This window comes from Amblyomma americanum, chromosome 2, assembly GCF_052857255.1.
Source record: "Amblyomma americanum isolate KBUSLIRL-KWMA chromosome 2, ASM5285725v1, whole genome shotgun sequence".
Lineage (NCBI taxonomy): Eukaryota > Metazoa > Arthropoda > Arachnida > Ixodida > Ixodidae > Amblyomma > Amblyomma americanum.
Window position 1 is genome coordinate 4,443,372 of NC_135498.1, and position 19,029 is coordinate 4,462,400.

At 45.0% G+C, this 19,029-nt stretch overlaps 1 pseudogene across 1 annotated transcript in view; it reads left to right on the forward strand.

Annotated features, from left to right (window-relative positions):
• LOC144120447 (Na(+)/citrate cotransporter-like) overlaps nt 1-19,029 on the forward strand; it is a 60,153-nt pseudogene that overhangs the window by 19,013 nt on the left and 22,111 nt on the right. Inside the window, exons 2-9 of the transcript XR_013312441.1 lie at nt 2,881-2,999; nt 8,651-8,800; nt 9,862-9,993; nt 13,597-13,742; nt 14,524-14,617; nt 16,001-16,129; nt 16,252-16,371; nt 17,292-17,372. The product of XR_013312441.1 is annotated as a Na(+)/citrate cotransporter-like (transcript). The remainder of the gene's footprint in view (nt 1-2,880; nt 3,000-8,650; nt 8,801-9,861; nt 9,994-13,596; nt 13,743-14,523; nt 14,618-16,000; nt 16,130-16,251; nt 16,372-17,291; nt 17,373-19,029) is intronic.

The following is a 19,029-nucleotide window of genomic DNA, read 5'->3' on the forward strand; positions in this document are numbered from 1 at the left end:
ACGCTGGAGAGCGCTTGCAGAAAGGCGCCGAATCAGATGAATGCCTCCCAAATGCCCTCCAGTGTCTCCAGCATTTAAGATTCATAAACAATTGTGTACTTAATTAACATCTTAATCCCACCTCAGTGACACAAGCAGCAATACAGCACTAAAGGCTGTTCGCTTCACCGCACTTTAGGTAAAAAAAGTGCCCCCTAAATTTTTACGCCTGAAGGCGTTGTGGGCATCGCGATTTTGGTGGAAATTAGAAATGCAAAGTACGATACGGCTGACCCCTTAGCAACAAAACAACTGTAATAGGACGAACTGCCCAGCAAACCGCTACGTGAATATCGGCTCAATCTGCTAGCGCAGATTAGAGCTTTATTTTTATGTACGGCTGTTCTTCCTCTAGGCAGAAGAACAAGAATTCATTAATGTTCTGAATTTTCTCTTCGGCAATGTCATGTTTACTTCTTGTTTTTGTTTCATAAAAATTGTTCACTAGGTGCCCGTAGATACCCTCAACATGCATAGCTACTGTTTGCAGTCATTTTTGCATTGGTTTCGTGAACGCGACTACAGTCCTTGAGAAGAAGCACTTTATTAATTTGTTACAGCACTATGAATTGGTGCAGCTGGTATTCTTGGAACACTTCGTCTCGTGTTGCAGTCTTGTTTTAAGAAATCTTGGCCCCGCGTGCGTCGTCACCCTCTCGTCACCTGTTTTTTTTTTTTCAGTTGTAATCACGTGGACGAAAGTTGAGCGGCAGCACACTGTCCTGTCTGGGTCAGATAAGGGGGCAGAGGTTAAGGACGCTACAATAAAAGATCCCCACTGAAAAGAAAAGCCCGGAAGCCACACAGAAGGAGGGGAATCCTTATCAGAAAAGTCTCTCTTGTCTCCCTCAGCCGTTTTACACCGCCTTATCTCCAGCCTGCTTTCCAGCCACGCGCTCAGGACCGGTAGCCTTCTTGACGGACCCTTGTCTGGCCGTGCCGACTGTGTAGGTGCGCGTGGTTGTCGGGGCCCGGAGATGCGTGGCTGGCTCTTAGACACCGATAACGAGAGTGTCCCCTCACCCCTTCTTTGCTTCCCGGCGCCTTCAGCTATCTCGCTCCTTTATCAAGAACCACTGTCCACAATGCGTCACAGTGCTTGGAAACTCAGTCACATGGGCAACAAGAAGTCCCCACACGGGAAACAGTCACAGTGCTGCTGAGTGGAAGGTAAGCAGTTTATGAGGCGGCCGATAGCACCAATGGTTTGCGTCATTTTCTGCACTTAAAAATGCGAACAAGTGCTTTACATTTAACTGTGTTCGCCCAAAACTACCTGAGGTTGGTGGTGGAAGTGTCTCAAGAATTTAAGCGAAACACTGGGTGTATGTTGTAAAGGTTTACCGCGTACTGACTTTTGACTTGGAACTGAGAGCTGTGCAAGCGCTCTCGTCGTCTCTAGGCAGCCGCTTTTTAATGCAGACCATTTTGATGGGTCTCAATTGCGATTAAGATTCATTTTTAACACCACTCTTTTCGTAAGAAGAAAGAGCGGTCAAGGGAGGGAGGGGAAAGCATCGAAAGGGCCAGCTATCTTCTTACACACACTTCACCAAGCGGACAATGCCCGACTCTGAAGCGGAAGCCCCGAGCGTCACTCTGCGTCTGTCTGCAAAAGGGGCCCAGCCAACAGTTGGTTAAAATTGTTTCACAGTGAACTTACCTGGGTGAGTCAACAAAAACTCTGGAACCATCCTTTTAGGTGTAAAATGTATTGAGGTAAAGGATGTCAATCTCGTTTATACTTTGCGCTCGGTATGGTTATGTTCCGACGCTAACCCCACTGGTGAATTTCACGCATTTGTACGAAAGTAGTGCCCTTAGGTTAACGGCATGGACTCCAAGAGAAAGCAAGGCGTAGTCGAGAGGCCTCTGTCCTGCAGTGTATGCAGTTATGCGGATCACGACGATGAGTACTTTACGTGCCGCGAGTCACCACTGTATTTATTTATTCACACTGGTGGTGATTTTCTCCCTGGAAACGCAAGGCTAACACAATTTAATTCATGAAATAGCGCTATTAGCATAAATGGACACCAGGTCTGTGCAACATCCTTGCACTTTGCAATGTTCCGAAAAGCACCAGGTCCTGTCGTACACGCGGTATGCTAGGACAGTCTTTTGTCACCAGTATCGCCACTGTCGCAACGGGTAGTGACCGACAGTGATGAATGCAAGTCCGATCAAGCGGTATTTCCCTTATTTCACATCCTGAGTAAGGGGTGTGTGTGTGTGTGTTTTGTTTATAATACTGTCGGCCTTTTTCACAGCCCCAAACACGAGAGGGCACACAGGGCTACATTGGTAATTTTAGCGACTTCTCTTGACACAACATGGACAACAACAAGAAAAATTAAAACACGTCATTACGCTTAGTAAGCGTAGATAGATGGTTTGTAAGCCAAAGGAAATAATATTCAGGTTCCCGGTATCATGGTTCTTATCAGTAAGTTCAGTCACAGCGCTGGTACTTACTCAGGCAGAGACTGCAAATACTCTTCCGACTGTGACACAAACGGCTTAGCCGAGTGGGCTTCGAAAATGTAACTTGGCAAACCATTCCACACTTCTACAGAAAACAGAAAAAAAGGAGCACCTGTGAGCGTTACATCCAGATGGAAACGGTCGCACACGGTTACTGTGATTCGTTCTACTGGAGTGGCGGTTGGGTGGTGTTAAGCAGTAATTTTTGTAAATATTGATTTTTTCATGACAAAGCTCCTAACCGGGAATGTAAAAAACAAGAACAGCGGTAGTCGCTGTGGATAGCGCTTCCCAAAATATTTTGTGCACGGCGATGTCCTAATTTTTCTGCCGCTTCTTTTCTCCGAATTCTCTCAGGCAGGACAGCCCGCAAGATGCTGGTGGCCGTCGGTGCACTCAAGCAGTCCTGGCGTCTCGTGTACACCGTCTGCGTTCCCCTGCTCCTCCTTCCGGTGGCACTATGCATAGGAGGCAAGGTACGTTGTCCGCAGGACTTCTCTCGGATTGGCTTATTTCAAGCGAATTTGCCGATGATGCTTGGGCACGCAACGAAACGAGCTGACCTTCTGCGCATTCTGAACAGATGCATCAAAAGTTTGACTCGAAAAAGGATGTATCAAATAAAAACACTGCGTCGAAAATGTAACAGAAAAGAAGCGGTAACGTCAGTGTTCACTTTGTGCGTCGTTCACAACTGCAATATGCCTCCTTGGTCATTTCAATACGTTTCTAGAATGTGTGCATTCATAACTCCGTTTTCCTTCTCACTGGCATATGAGTCTGGGCAATAACCACCTGCATAAAAAAATATTTTTGAATATCTGCGCGTCGATACCAACTCGCAACCTATAACCAAACAAGAACAGCGTATCTGACATACTGCGTGGTTTTTCGAAAGTAAATTAGCAATTTTTCCTCACACGTTACACCTTAGTCTAATGCTTAGGAGAAGCCCCGAAAGTGCAGTAAAAGCCTAATAAAATCGTAATTATTTACTGCTAATGAGCAATTCCTCCTTTGATACATATACATACGTTACACACTGCTTGCTAAGATATACTTAGGAACAAGCGTTACTGTGCAGAAGAATACTCCGTATCTCGATGCAGGTGAAATAATTACGCACTCATAGTAAAGCTGAAACATACGTGTCAAAATTCTTACATCTACAAATATTAGAAAAAACGGTCGAACGTAAGGAGATTCTTTATATAAACCAATACATGACTCTATTTAAAACTCTATTTAAATCTTAAGATTTAATCGGAGGCATCACGTTAGTAACGTAAGCCTAATAGCAGCATTCACAAAATAGCAAAGCCTCAAAGATCCCGAGCTTCAAAAGTTAAATTTCTTGAAATTCACTGCAAAGAGCAGTTATTTTAGAGTTTACATTAGGGTTATGCTGATGTGTGTTGTCGGCAAATTTTGAATTAGATGCTTATCCTAAGCAAACACTCTAACGAAGCGGTTAGTACTCCCGCTCGCTGTGATTCATAGTTTCTTGTACTTTTTTTGCTCTCGAAAAGAACTGTTCAGAATGGTGAAGAACTGTTATATTTCACTATTCATGCGCGCCTACCACGTTTGCTTACCCATACAGTTGGGCGCGTCGTGAGCAGCTCAAAACGCCGGTTGCTGGGAACAGTGTGCTCAGATTAAGCACGCATAACACTTAAAAACAGTCTTGCACACGCTTGCCTCATGAGGTGATACAAATGCTTATTCATAATATTTGCTCAATATGACATATGCAGTAGGCGGCGGCCAGACATCCTAAGGAAAATAAAAGTTATACTGTGTGCTTTTACTGGACGTGGGTCTTGTTATGTTTAGCCAGAAAAATTTTAAAGGACACCCGAGCCAGTCTGAACAAAGTTTGAATGATGCGGAACAAGGTAGTCAGGTTTACTTTTAATTAATATGGCCCTACTTCTGTTACCGAGCTGTTAAAGTGAATTGGGGTACCCCCGGTGTTCGCGCGCAGTCGTTTGCCAAAACTTTCATCATTAGGAACTCCCATCAACCTAATCCGTTGGATCGAAAATTTTCTTTTAGGGCGCAAGCAATTTACTTCTACAAATGGTAGCCACTCTCCTTTTTCAAATGTAACATCGGGAGTCCCTCAGGGTGCCGGTCTGTCATCACTACTATTACTAATTTACATTAATGACCTCTCTTGCAATATCAAATCGAAATTACGGCTTTTTGCCGACGATTGTCATCTGCCAGTCAGCACGATGTAGCGTAAGGATCAAGTAAAATCGCGAAAAAAAAAACTAAGCTTCAACGGGCCCAAGAGATCCGCCCAGGCCCGTCTTGTAGCACACGTGTGAATCATGACCTTGTGTTCGGCAGAAGCGGTTGCAGAGTCATTGGCCTGGTCAGCCCCGTGCGGGCAGTATACGCTGGGTTGCGTCTCCCTTCCATGCGCCTGCCGCCTTTTTACAGCGTGCAATAAAGCTTTCGTCGGACGCACGTTACCTTGAAACAAGCGCTCAGTTCATGTCATAAGGCTTTCGGGCAAACAACACGCATTCAATAAATGCTGTTGGCGTTGCTGTCTTTTTACGATCGTAGTTGTGTGTGGCGCATTCCTTCTTTTCTCGGGAAATGTCGCATAACCGTGTGAAGCTGAAAACGCGGCGATTCGGCTTTCTTCAGCCTTTATAGCTAGAAGTTGACTGTAGCCAGATTGTCTTACCTGCCCCTCTGCTCAGTTATGTAAGTAAAAATGCGGTCGAAAATCTTGAGTAGTGTGTAGGAAGTGTATGCTCTTTCTTGTGAAATAGGTAAACCGATTTTGCTAACGTTGTCTGCAAAAGAAGGTCAGCGCATCAGCAAAATCTCGATGGGACTGATGCTGGCAGCCATAACTGACAGTCTGATGGCGTTGGGTTGAGTGTCTATGTAACGGAGAGATCTGCGGTTGTTGCTCCATTGCGTGTGATTACTCGCTCACAATACGCCTGTGCGTTAAGTCGCCTTGTCAACAAAAAGGGGATGCAATTTTCGGCGTATCACCGCAGTTCACGAGTGCTGACGCGCGCAGTGCTAACAAGAACAAGTTGCCGAGCGCGCAAAAAAAGGACGTGAAAGCCGAGACGCGAGCAAACGAGGGACGGATGCCAGCAGGAGTAAATTTGCTTTTAAGCGAACACGCTAAATTTGCAGCGAAGAGGCACCGCAGGCCAGGGTATCTTGGCGTTCCTCTGACTTATACCAAATGCGCCGGAACCGCACTGTGGTCTCTTCCTCTGCATTCCTTCTTCCCTCCTTTTCGACCTGTATACGTTCCCTCCGGCTGAGTGCGGTTCAGGTTTACACTGCGTTAGATGTCTTCTCGTCCTCCAAATCGCTCTAGTACTGAGTTAGAAGTTCAGGAGAACTCCCAACGCGGTTTAAAAAACGGTAGCGCCTTAAGGCAACACTTTTAATGCGATAGCATTAGAGTTGTCACACCAAAAAGTGGCCGATGCCCGGTTTCATGAAATCGCCGATTGGTCGAGCGAGGTAACGTGATCTTGTGACGTCATTACAGCCTGCCCACAGCGTTGTGGGAAACCTGGTTTCTAAACCGGAACCTTACGAGAATCGAAATCTAAAATCAGAAAGAAAAACTAGGAGGGGACACTTAAGTTCCGCTTTAAGGGTATGAAGCGATAGCCTTAACGGGCTAGCGCCCACATATGCGGAACTGGTTCCGACTTTGCATTCATAGATCCCTGGGAGTCCTCATGCCTCTCCTGGCGCAGTGGTGCAGCGCTCAAGCGATGGCCCGGCGATGGCAGGTGCTGCCATCGATGAGGCTATGGAGACCCGGAATGCACAATTATTAACTGGCTGACAATACGGTGGGAAGGTTGTGATGACGGCACAAAGTCACGTGACCTAGGCCTCCCACCTAGATTGCTTCTCCGGGGATTTTTCGCTCATAACGACGACGGCGATGCCGGGCTTCTGCACGGCGGGATGCTTAACACGAGCATATTGCGCAGTAACCGTGGAATAGGGAGGAAGAAGGAGGCGGCTGCCCCCCCCCCCCCCCTAAAAAAAATCCAGAGGTGCCTGCGCTGCCCCCTCCCGTCTCCCTCCTGTTTCCAACTGCTTGCAGTCGCATTAGCATTCTGAATGGAGACACTTGAATTCTAGGACTCTATTAATGCGAAGCGCAGTGGGGCTGAGCTGGTTGGCTTCGTAGTCGGCTGTAAAGCACCTCGCTTGAGTAGCCTAAACCAATCATGTCCCAGCAGAAGTCGTTGGCTGCCGGATCCCTGTTCATGAGCACCATTAGCAGAATTTAAACACATTATCACAAACTTTTTAATGAAATCTGCCACTGTCACTCCTTGTGCCCACGCTTATAGACCTGCAGATTTCAAGTTTCATATGCATTAATAGATATACCTTTGAACAGCGAAAGATAAACAAAACTATAAAGAGTATAAATGTTAATACATAAATAAACATGAAATAAATAACAAAACAAGCATACCATCTTCTCAAGAAAAGGTTGCGGAGTTCTGGATGCAGCGACAATATTCTCTTCAGACCTCAGCTAAAGTATGGCTTTGCTCACGTTCTAGTGTTCCAATTAACGTACGCAAAAGTATTTACTGCCGTACGTGCAGCTGTTATTTAGTACGGCCTTCAGAAACATCCAACAACGTTTTATGGCACACATTTAGGTAAATAGTTACGCGGGGGAATGAATGTTTTGAGTAAAAATTACATATAATTACATGATGAATCGCGAGAAATTCGGGTGTTATTTGGGCGCTGGGTGCTCGAAGCTGATATAGAAAAGAACAATTGTGTAAGGCTGCTCAGAATCCCCCTTTATTTTGAAAACGTGCGTGGGACCACAGCGCGTGTTTTCTGACTTCCAATGACACTTCAGCTGCTCAACTAATTCGTTTTTAAAATATCTTGAAGACAGACGTACATCCTAAATCATCATGTCCCATGAGGCAGGGCCTGACGAAGATGTATAAAAGCAACGAATGTACGGAAACAGCTTCGAAAAACCCGTTAGGATAGAAAACAAACATTTTTTTTTGTGTAGCTCCTGGCATTTAAAATCGGACACACTCAGCTGAAACTGGGCCTGAAAAACGCTGCACAAAACTCTCTCCTCATGATCTTCTTTTGAAGAGACGTCAGGAAGTAGTACTTGCAAATTAATCATCAAGCTGGTCGATAAAGCTCATGGTCCTTACTGTTTGGAAGCTTCTCTGCTCTCCAAAAGCAGAACATAGGTATAAATATACGCTTTTCGTGAAGCCACGTACCAAGGATTAGATACAGCTGAACGTTTGCTTCACGAGAAAAAAAAAATCTAAACAGAGACCAATACTATTGTTCTCATATAATTTAAAAGTGGCTCTTTTTGATACTGCTGATCTAATTTTCTTGTCATTATGTTCAACTAGGCGTACCCTTACTAGTAGTTAAAATGTTGTCTCTAAAGAATGAGGTTGCGTTTGGCGCATGATGGCCTTAGTTGCCTATGTGCCATAAAACACACCACAGCCCTAAAGAAAAAAACGTTTTTATTTTTACCAGAAAGGAAGCCCAAGTTTTAGAATTACTGTTTTCGATGTGCCATATGGCGTAATGAAAAAATACTCTCCGCGCTATATGAGGAGGACGGCATTTATTTATGAAGAGAAGTCGAAAGGAAAGTCAAAGTTCCTTGTTTCATGTTGGCAAGATTGCAGTCATTAACGTTTCGCATAGAAAGGCACATGTAACTTTGTTGCTAGGAATGTAGGATTTCAGGATGGCACGGTACTTAATGATGAATACAGGCTCTAGTTAATAGACAGGATCATCGGCCCGCAGTGCTTGCAGCCACCAAACTTATTTGGTCAAACGCGCGACTTAATGCCGATCGGTTGTAGCTGGTAACTCAGGAGAAGCATAGATGGTGACAACACAGGACAGTGCCTGCAGGGTTTTGCCTCAAGTAAAGAGATAAAGAGACTCAGAGCATGAATGGGGTGGAAGGGACGTCGGGCGGACGAGCATGCATCTGGCCCTACACATTCGGAAGAAAAATGGGGAATGAAAGGAGAGCGTGAAAACGGGAGGAGGTGACGTCATGGTACGGCACCACACCACGCAGGCCGGATGGTGCGCGTACTGCCTACTCTGGATGGGCTGCTACTGGACGACGGAGGTGGTGCCGTTGGCCGCCACTTCTCTCATGCCAGTCTTCCTGTTCCCCTTCTTCGGCATCGTGTCATCTGCTAAAGTGGCCACATTTTACATGAACGTGAGTCATTCAACTCAGTTGTCTTCTGCGCAGCGTGCTAGTGATGAAGCACGCATGCTAATGCTTGCCAAGGTTGCAGCACGGGCGAGTTGCTGCGGCATCATTGTGAAATTCATAGCACCGCAAAAGACAAGAGGAAGGCATTTTGCACTGGAGCGCTCGTGTGTTTCATGCCTTCTCCTGCCCTTGTCTTTGTAAAGCTATAAATTATCGCAGCCCTACTTTGTTTTAGTATGCTTAGTAGACTCATTCAGTCATATAACATGTGTTAGTTTGTTGGTTTGTATCTAGCGCAGTCGGGACAGAGACTGCTGGATTAGTAGTCTGCACGACAGAAACATGTGCGCGATAACAAAACCGCCCTTGTAGCCAATTTTACTACGTTTCTTAAGTTATGCTGAAAATCGGCAATACGGAGTGTTTGTCTAAGTGTTGAAAATAAAACATGACAGGGAACAGGCGAACACGCGTCTGTATTTGCCGACGCCGCCAGGCTTCAGTTTTGAGTTTTGGAGGGCATTCGAGTGCTTGTTGTGCGCGTACTATCGCCTTTAAAACCAGTGTTTTTTGAAGCACAGGCAGTGTTCTTCGCAAGGGCGACGGGGCTTGCCAACAACCCCTATTTTAGGGCTTGCCAGAACCTGTACTATCAACGGCCTTAAGACTTAATGTATTTTGCGACTTTCCCAAAGCGCGACGGGCAAACGGCGGTACTTTACACATAATTCTTTGGACCCCCTTTTATTGCGTGTAACTTCCATCGTAGTCTTGCGTGATACGTTTTCAAACATTAACTGAAATAACGCGTTATTAGGAACAACCGGTACTGCTCAAATACTCACAGCTGCTTCATGTAAATGTTGTGTGTCAACAGGTGAAAAAGAGGTCTCACATTTTGCAGAACAGGCCAGCAAGCATATATGTGAACAATTCCAGACCGCCTGGCCAGGCGCCCTGCATATTAGGTGTAAAAACCTTATGAAACTTGCAATCATCAGCTGTGCATAAACAATTGCACTTATATACACTTGCGATGTTTTCCTCACTCTCTCGTTTCGCAGGACATAGGCATCCTGGTGTTCTGCTCTCTAGTCATGGCTGGCGCCGTCGAAACGAGCAACCTGCACAAGAGGATACCTGCACAAGAGGATAGCCCTGGGCTCCTTACTCGCCATAGGCACAAGCAACCTCAGGTGAGACATAAAGCAGCTCATGATTATTTGAACGAAACTTTACTGGAGACCAAACTGCAGCAGTCAACGTGAAAATAGTTTCTATTATACATTTGCGGAAAAAGTACGAGGAAAACTCAGCTTTTCTCAATGGTTGTGCTCATCCACGTGAATATCAATTACTTTGCCTTACAATTCCCGGTGGTGCCTCTATCATCTCGGTTGTTTTATTGCCTAGCGATAGTTTCAGTGGCAAAGCAACCTTACAAGATTTGCCCATGTTGTTGAAAACTTGACGCTATTAAGGTGCATCGAAGTAGTATTACGTGACGCTCTTTTTTTTTCTGAGAGGGGGGGAGGGGGGGGGGGGGGCGTTCAAGCACTGGTTGACCAGATTCACAAAGATTCAAGCAAAGAATGTAAAAAAAGCAGCAAATATCGTTTACAATAAAGCTAAATCCACCAACTACAGCAGTATAGAAGGAATACTAACGATTCCCATAGCTATGTTACAAAATAAATTAAATCACCTTCCGCGGGAGGCACAACGAGGATAACCTGCGATATGTATGTGGTATATGTGCAAGTTTGTCAGTATAAAAGCTTTTTGAGTAGTCCTTTTAATTTTTTTCACATTCACCATCATCGGCCTGACTATTCAATACCGCTGCAGGTCAAAGGCCCCGCCCATGTCTGTCCACTTAACCCTGTCCTTTGCCAGCTGCGGCCACTGTATCCCGACAACTTCTTTATCTCATCCGCTCATCCAACTTTCTGCCGCCCCTGCTACGCGTGCCTTCTCTTGGAATCCATGCACTTCGTTATCCTTAAGGACCAGCGGCTATCTTGCCTTCGCATTACATGCCCTGCCCAAGCCCATTTCTTACTCTTGATTTCGACTAGGATGTCATTAACCTGCGTTTGTTCTCTCACCCACTATGCACGCTTCCGCTCTCTTAACATTACACCTATCAATTTCATTTTCATGGCTCGCTGTGTTGTCCTTAACTTAAGCTGAACCCTTTTCGTTAGCCTCCACGTTTTTGCGCCGTAGGTGAGTACCGGTAAGATACAGCTGCTGTACACTTTTCTCTTGGGGGATACTGGTTAACTGCCATTCATGATCCGAAAGAACCTGCCATATGCGCTCCACCCCATTCTTATTCTTCTATTTATTTCCCTCTCATGATCCGGATCAGCTGCGACTACCTGCCCTAAGTAGATGCATTTCCTTACCACTTCCAGCAACTCGCTGCCAAATGTGAACTGCTGTTCCCTTCCGAGACTGTTGAACATTATTTTGTTTTTCTGCGTGTTAATTTTAACACCTACCGTTCGGCTTTTCCTGTCCAACTCATTTATCATGCTTTGCAGCTCATCTTCTGAGTGACTTACCAAGGCAGTGCCATCAGCGAAACGTAAATTACTTAGATATTCTCAATTAACTGGTATTCCCAATTGTTCCCAATCCAGGCATCGGAACACCTCCAGTAAACAGGCGGTGAATAGCATTGGCGAGATCGCATCTCTCTGCCTGACACCCTTCCTTATTGGAATTTTATTGCTGACTTTATGAAGGACTATGGTAGCTGTGCAGTTGTATTGTAAGTACCCTAATGGTATTGTAAAAATTATAGAATCTTTGAAACTTACGTCATCTGCAGGTATCGACGGCATTAACGCAAAAATACTCAGAAAAACAAAGCATACTACTAGCGTCATACTGTCCCATATTTTTCGCCAGTCTCTTTCATCAGGTGTCATACCCCATGACTGGAAAGTGGGCAAAGTCAATCCAGTTCCAAAAAAGGGCCCATCGTCTTCTCGTCACAATTACCTACCGATATCTATCACTAGCATTCCTTCAAAGTTAATGGAGCTTGTAATATACTCGCATATTATGAAATTCCTAGTCTCAGTTAATTTTTTTCAGCCTGCTCAACATAGTTTTCTGAAAGGTTTATAGTGCGACACTCAACTAGCTTTGTCTGTTAACGACTTAAGCTCCAACCTCGACCTTAACATTCCAGTTGACGCTCTGTTACTTTATTTTGAAAAGGCCTTCGATAAAGTTCCTCATAAGCAGCTCTTTCTAAAAATTTCACTCCTAAATCTTAATTTCTTTGTTTTGGAATGGATTCGGAACTTCCTTACTAACCGACAGCAGTTTGTTTTAGCTAATAAGCGTACATCTTCTTATGCTTCTGTTCTGTCTGGGGTGCCACAAGGCACCGTCCTGGGGCCCCTTCTCTTCCTTATTTATATTAATGACTTACCAGCTAACTTGTGCTCTAACGTGCGCATGTTTGCAGACGACTGCGTTATTTAACGCTCAATAACCAACAGTGGTGACATCCAACTCCTACAATCCGACATTGACTGCGTAATAACCTGGTGTAACAAATGGCTAATGTCTTTAAACGCGAAGAAAACATCTCTCCTATCATTTCATCGACGTCACTCCCAACCTACTTCAAGCTACTCAATCTCCAATTCCGAAATCACTGCTGTTATAGATTGACTTTATTTGATATATGGGTGTTTAACGTCCCAAAGCGACTCAGGCTATGAGGGACGCCGTAGTGAAGGGCTCCGGAAATTTCGACCAACTGGGGTTCTTCAACGTGCACTGACATCGCACAGTACACGTGCCTCTAGAATTTCGCCTCCATCGAAATTCGACCGCCGCGGCCGGGATCGAACTGCGGTAATGGAGTAGAAATACTTGGGTGTTCATTTAACATCCTATCATGTAAGCGTCACTGAACTAAAACGTAATGCTCATCTTACAAACTCAGCAGACCGCCGTACTATGCCATTTTCATAAATTTTACTATCACCCCATGTTCAAGTCTATTATCAGCCCTGCCCACCGCATCTCCAGCCGCACGAACCACCAGAAGGCCGTTTACCCTCCCCCTGCCCGGACTAGTGCTTACCTGTCATCATTTTTTGTCCGCACTGCAAAGGACTGGAATGACTTGCCCAACACCGTCGTACTTCACTCCGGCCCATCATCATTCAAAAAATCTATCGAATCAACTATGTGCCCCAAATTCCACTCCCCTCATGTAATACCCCCTTAATGGGTCCTTTGAGTTTGTAATAAATAAATAAAATAAAATAAAACAAATAAATATATTCCAGTATTTTCACATAAGACTGTTCTACACCTTGATTCCTCAATGCCTGCATGACTGCTTATGTTTCCACTAAGTTAAATGCTTTATCGCAATCAATGAACGCTATATATAGGGGCTGGTTATTTTCTGCGCATTTCTGATGTACGACTTGAGTGGAGTGAAATGCTTAAAAATTAGGTATTTGGTCCAGATTCGTGAAGAGCGAAATACCTCATGCCATGACACGGTTTGGCCAAGCTGCCATGGTGACATTAAATTTCATCGTCATCATCATAAATTCATAAATTATCATTTGAAATTTGATACCTTAGCAGCAGAAACAGGTTGAACAGCAGTTGCAAAAAATATTTTTTAAAGATTTATTCACGTGTTATCGTTCAGCTTTTGCGCAATTTTGTTTACTTTTGAAGAGCGATCCTGATTGTCTTGATGAAAGACCGTTTTATTCATACTGTATTTTTGGATATTCTCTTTGCTACAGGCTGCTGCTAGGCTTCATGCTAGTCACAATGGCCCTGTCCATGTGGATTCCCAACACTGCCTCCGCGTCTATCATGGCACCCATCGTTATGGCCATCGTAGATCAGATGCACAGCTCGACAAAGTCTCATCCCAAATATGTAGAAAGTAAGTTCATTTATTTTTCACATTTACGAAGCTTGTGTTATGTAGTGTATTAAAAACTCTGTTCAGCTTTTAACTCACGTGAAAACTACTTAAAATGCTAGATTCGTATGCGAGTTGGTTATGCATCATTTCAAATGCTTCAGGGCGGTGACATGGAGTAACACAGCGCTGAGCTGATATTCCAAGACCGCAATAGTACTGCAATAACCACATGTGCGCATAGCTTTATAGGATTAAGGCACGAATGTAATAAACTACTTGCTTGTGTAATTTGGAAGGTTACAGACGAACGACATCTCTGGCATCATTTTCTAAAACGCGACGGCCATTCAATGCTGAACTTCATAAAATATTGAAATGCTTCTTAAGACACTGCTCTGAGGACAGACAGAAACGTTTAAAGGCATTGCATCTCAATTTTTTTGAGAGCTAATTAATAAAATGGCTCGTGCACGAGAACGCCGGTTTTAGAAGCACTTGTGCTTACGTCTAAAAGGATGTAAACAGAAAAAGTTAATGAACGTAGCCGTGCTGCTACAGCCTTCTTTAACTGGCAAGCCGTATCACATTTCTGGCGCTGCTGATTTTTTCTTATCCTTCTTTCTGGGTCTGCGTTTCTCGCACAATCGACCAATAGCTATGTGAAGCACAGAAAGCGTTGACCGCAATGTTTTAATTATCCTTTCAGTCAAGGAGTTGCTTGCTATGTTTTAATTATGATTTCACTCAAGGGTAACATTGTAAAAAATGTGTACGATATTCGGTTCATCACAAATTCCAGGTTCCGACCTTGAGTCCCTCACCGCACACCAAGAAGCGTTCTCAAAGGAAGGTGCGAAGGCGTCTAACAAGGAGAAGAGCTCTTCTGACTCTGAGTAAGCACAGCTGGACGTGATTCGCATTCGACATTGTGACCAGCATCATTGCTCACGCATGTATATTCGTTACCATTACTGAACCTGATCAACAGCAATTCGATGGCATCCGAAAATAAAAAAAAAACTATTTAAATGAATTTGATGCCTAAGCGGCTCTGCGCCTATGAGCTTCAGCTGCTGCCCCTGAACCCAAGCCAGCCCTTGGCTAGGCGCATCGTTGCATTTCCGATAGGTAGTAAGACAAGCGCGCAGTTATGGTAGCGGACGAGAAAGGCAATCGTCGCTTGCGAAACGCTCTCATGAAGGAGATGTATTGTTAGTCTGGTGGAAGCACTTTTCTACGAGTATATAGATCAACGTAAGCTCTCAAGCTGCCAGAAAACATTAGCAGAGGGTGGGAATGTTTTGTGAGAGTTGGCTGGTTGTATTTCGAAGGAGGATAACTTTCAGCAATTATACGGTGCACCGCGGGAAACAAGCTTTGTCCGTGTTGGCGATTCTTTGTGTCTGAGGCTTACCCTTTCTCGGCGTCGCTAGCGGGGCGGAACCCAGCGGAGCAAGCATAAAGCGGGGCGTGCACCGCTTGTCGGTCGTACTCTGTTGCTCTGCCTCTACTCTTAGAGTGCTTCTGACGATGCGGTTGTGACCCTGTTCTTCTTCATGGTTGCGTGACGCAAGTGACAGACTTTGTGTTCCGTGTTGCACAACAAACACGGCGCTAAGAAAGCGACGAGCGATGGCTAAACGTCGAAGGAAGCGAGTGAAAGGGCAGTCAAACGTGTTTTAGGGCCTCTTTACGCATTTATACTGGCGGTTTCAGCTCTTGGTTCTTTTCCTTGCCGAATTTCAGCATTTAAAGCACGTATGTCCTAAAAGGCTGCATGCACGTCTCTGCGTTTAAAATCTGTTCCCAGTTTTACGGCATGCCAGTCAGAAGAAGCTGCATCTACGACTTCCGTGTCGGTGCTCTCTTTTCACAGTTCTGGCACCCTGAATGCATTACCGACCCTCGACACAAGTTATAGGATTGAAAAGCACAGGACCTCAGGGATATGAAGTGATTAGTTCGATTCATGACATGAAATCTTACTCGAAGAGTAAGTTATAGCACAACGGTACACTAGAGCGTGCCACGGTGATAGAGAAGAGGCAGCTTTCTCGCTCTTGTGTTATCCGCGGCAGCGGCCAATAGAAGCTATTATTACCCGGGCTTAATAAAATGACCTCAATGGCTATTTCCGGCTTACCAACCGCATTATGCGACACAGCGTTTTATTTGCCGCTGCGCTGTATCTTTTTCGCAGAAGATGACGCGATAAGGCAAGATTCATAGGTTTTTTCGAACGCAGTTAACGGTGAGTGCAAATTCTTCTCTTCTAGGGCAGAATCTCGAGTAAAAGTACTCCGTACGACGATGCTGCTCTCTGTGGCTTACGCTGCCAACATCGGAGGCACTGGATCTCTTATCGGCACGGGTCCCAACCTCGTGCTCAAGGGGCTCATGGATGAGTGAGTAAAGTCTTGTTCATGATGCGCCTCTCATAGAAAACTCCGCAGCAGCTGGAGCTAGCTGTGTATCGCAAACTATAAACGAGAGACTAAGGTTCTAACTTTCTTTTCTTGCCAAACAGAATGTTCCCCGGCTCTTCAGAGCTTACCTTCGCCACTTGGATGCTGTACAACGTGCCAACCATGCTGATCTGTGTTCTCATCGGTTGGTTCTACCTTCAATTTACTGCAAGGAAAGCAATGTAAGATAGTCCCATTATTATTTGTGCAGCGTCCGTCTTTCTGGACGTGTTAGAGCATGAGTGAGAAAATCATCAAATCATGCAGGCTTAAGGCTCAGGTTTCTGCTGGATACTGGCAGAATTAGCCGTGTATTGCTTGCCGGAAATTACTCCATCGTAATGACAAGCTAGATAACTGGGATGTGAAGACAGCGGACAATTGTGGCATAGCCTGATGCATTAGAGCATCACTTTTGTGTCGGTTTTATAAACGAACAAAATTTTCTTGGGGAAGAGGGGACACTTAGTGCGAACCACAGACTCTTCTGGTACAGTTCGCTGCCCTGAAGGTATCTGAGAAAAAGTTAGGGTGGGGCTTCCTTGGAGATTTACGCGGGCATCGTTATTTAGGAAGCCTTAATATGAGCAACATACAGCAGTGCAGTCGGATGCAAAAAAATAGCTTTCGTAATGGTTCAACGTTTTGCTGAGACTAGGATTTTCATGATAATATTTATACTCAAATTTTGCTGACAAGTTAGTAAGGACGTAAAAATTAGTCTATGCATATTACAGCTCTTACAAAAAGATAGCGATTAATCTTTTTGAGTTCTTCTCCTTCGATGATTACTCGATCAAGTTCATATTCGCTTTCTAGTCAAGAGTCTAAGAAAGTTTGTTACCTTGAAGCAAGATTACTGCCTTCGGTATTTGCACGAAGTTATTTCCCTCATTTCAAGTCAGTGTCGACGGGTTCACGACTGGTTGATCTGATTAGGTGCTGTAAAGTGAAAAAAAAAAGAAATGTCGTGTATAACAATATGAACGTTGAAAGTGCCGATGAATTCATGGTTGTTAATGCCTGAAGCAAATACTTCTTAGGGTAATGCCCGTTGTCGCGTACTAAACTCATATACATCATGAACTATTGTTTCGTGCAGGAGAAGTGTGTCTGGCGAAGCATCAGCAGAAAAAGTCCGTGAAGAGATGCTGAGAAGATACCGCGACCTGGGCCCCATGAGGCAAGTATAGACATTGCGGTCGCTGTTGCCAGCACCTGTATTACCAACATATCTAAAAAAATAACTGTCAAGAGGACTTTTCAGGCTTTCGTTAGGAGATAACACCTTTCAATTCCATTACTAATGTGAGAGTTACCCCTTAAGAGATTAAATTTATCGAGCACCCCACGTGGAATGTGTACCCGCTCTTAGAGCGCCTGTTTTAAACATCCTCCACTTTGCCATCCTACACAACCTCCGCCTGCATTGGCACAGCGGTTATCGCTCCGAGAGCGAAGTTTTAGAAGTTTGGTTTATGGTTGATGGGAGTTCAACTTCCCAAAGCGACTGAGGCTATGAGGGACGCCGTATAGTGAAGTTTTAGAAGAATAGGCTGAAATAGCAAACCGGTTGATAATTCATTGCAAAACTGTGTGAATGGTCAAAAGACGCAGACAATGCCGGCTGTGAGCCCATACATTCTTGAATCTATAGCTGAAAAACAGAAGACCAGGTGCGACAGGAACGGCGCACAAGCACAAAAAAAAAAGCGCTTGAAGCACTACTTCTAAAGTGTGTCAAGCCATCGAAGTTCAGACGACATGCACGCCGCCCGATGTATGAAAAGAAAAAAAAAAACTCTTCGCTATCTCTTGGGCTCTCTTATTATTATGCTGACCGCACGTTTGTCAACGGACAGGACGCTTCTGCATTTCTTGCTGTGCGAAGACGGATATTGAGAGGAGCGGTCTTGCGAAGAAGATCGGCGACCTTTCTGACGACCATCCGAATATCGGCCCGTCTGCTCTGTGCGTAACGCATTGCGCAGGCATAGATAAAGCCTCATCGACACGTCGCTGATGTGTAACAGTGATTTCCCGCAGGCAGGCGCCACTTGTTGAACACGGCCCCTGCATTTTGGTCAAGAGCATAGAGATACGGACGAGCAAAGTCGAGGGGCAGAATGAAAGAACACGAGGTGAATCAGCGGAGCATGCCGGTTGGCTAACCTGCACGAGGGAAATGAACGAGGGCGGTAAAAAGGGAGGAGAGAATTTATAGCGAGGCAAAGACATGCGCAAGAAGCTTGCTACGCTCACAAGACTTGCCGCTCAAGCGCGGCGCTCTCAGTGCAAGTCTTCGGAGCTCATGATCGCTGAGACTACCTTCTGAAGTCCTTGTTCTGTGTCAGCGGATGGGTTATAACTTACAAGGTAGTCAACTGCTCGGCACAGAGTTTGTTTTTTCAGCACTAAACATTGCGCGCGCACACATCATATTGTCTCGTGGATTAGACATCCACAGTAGCGTCGTAATGATGTCGAAGCAGTCCAAGAGCCAAGGAACAAACACGCTGGGCCTCACAAAGAGGGTGGAATGCATGGCCTCTTACGGGCAGATTACTCTCTGATCTCCAGTGCTACTTCTCTTTTACCACAAGCGAGCACACGATGCGAAGTGTGCCTTCCCAAACAAAGCGCCTTTGACAGGCGTCACCGCAATAGGCTCAGAAAAATATAACGCTTTGAAAGTGCTACACCAAGCCTCAGAAGACACAGCAAGCTCGCCTCACCTCGCTGTAGATTGGTGAGTGTTAACTAAAGTGGTTTCCAGATGAACAACTGAGCTTCCTTGACACACTAGACCTGTTTGAATCTATTCTTAAACTTCAAAAATG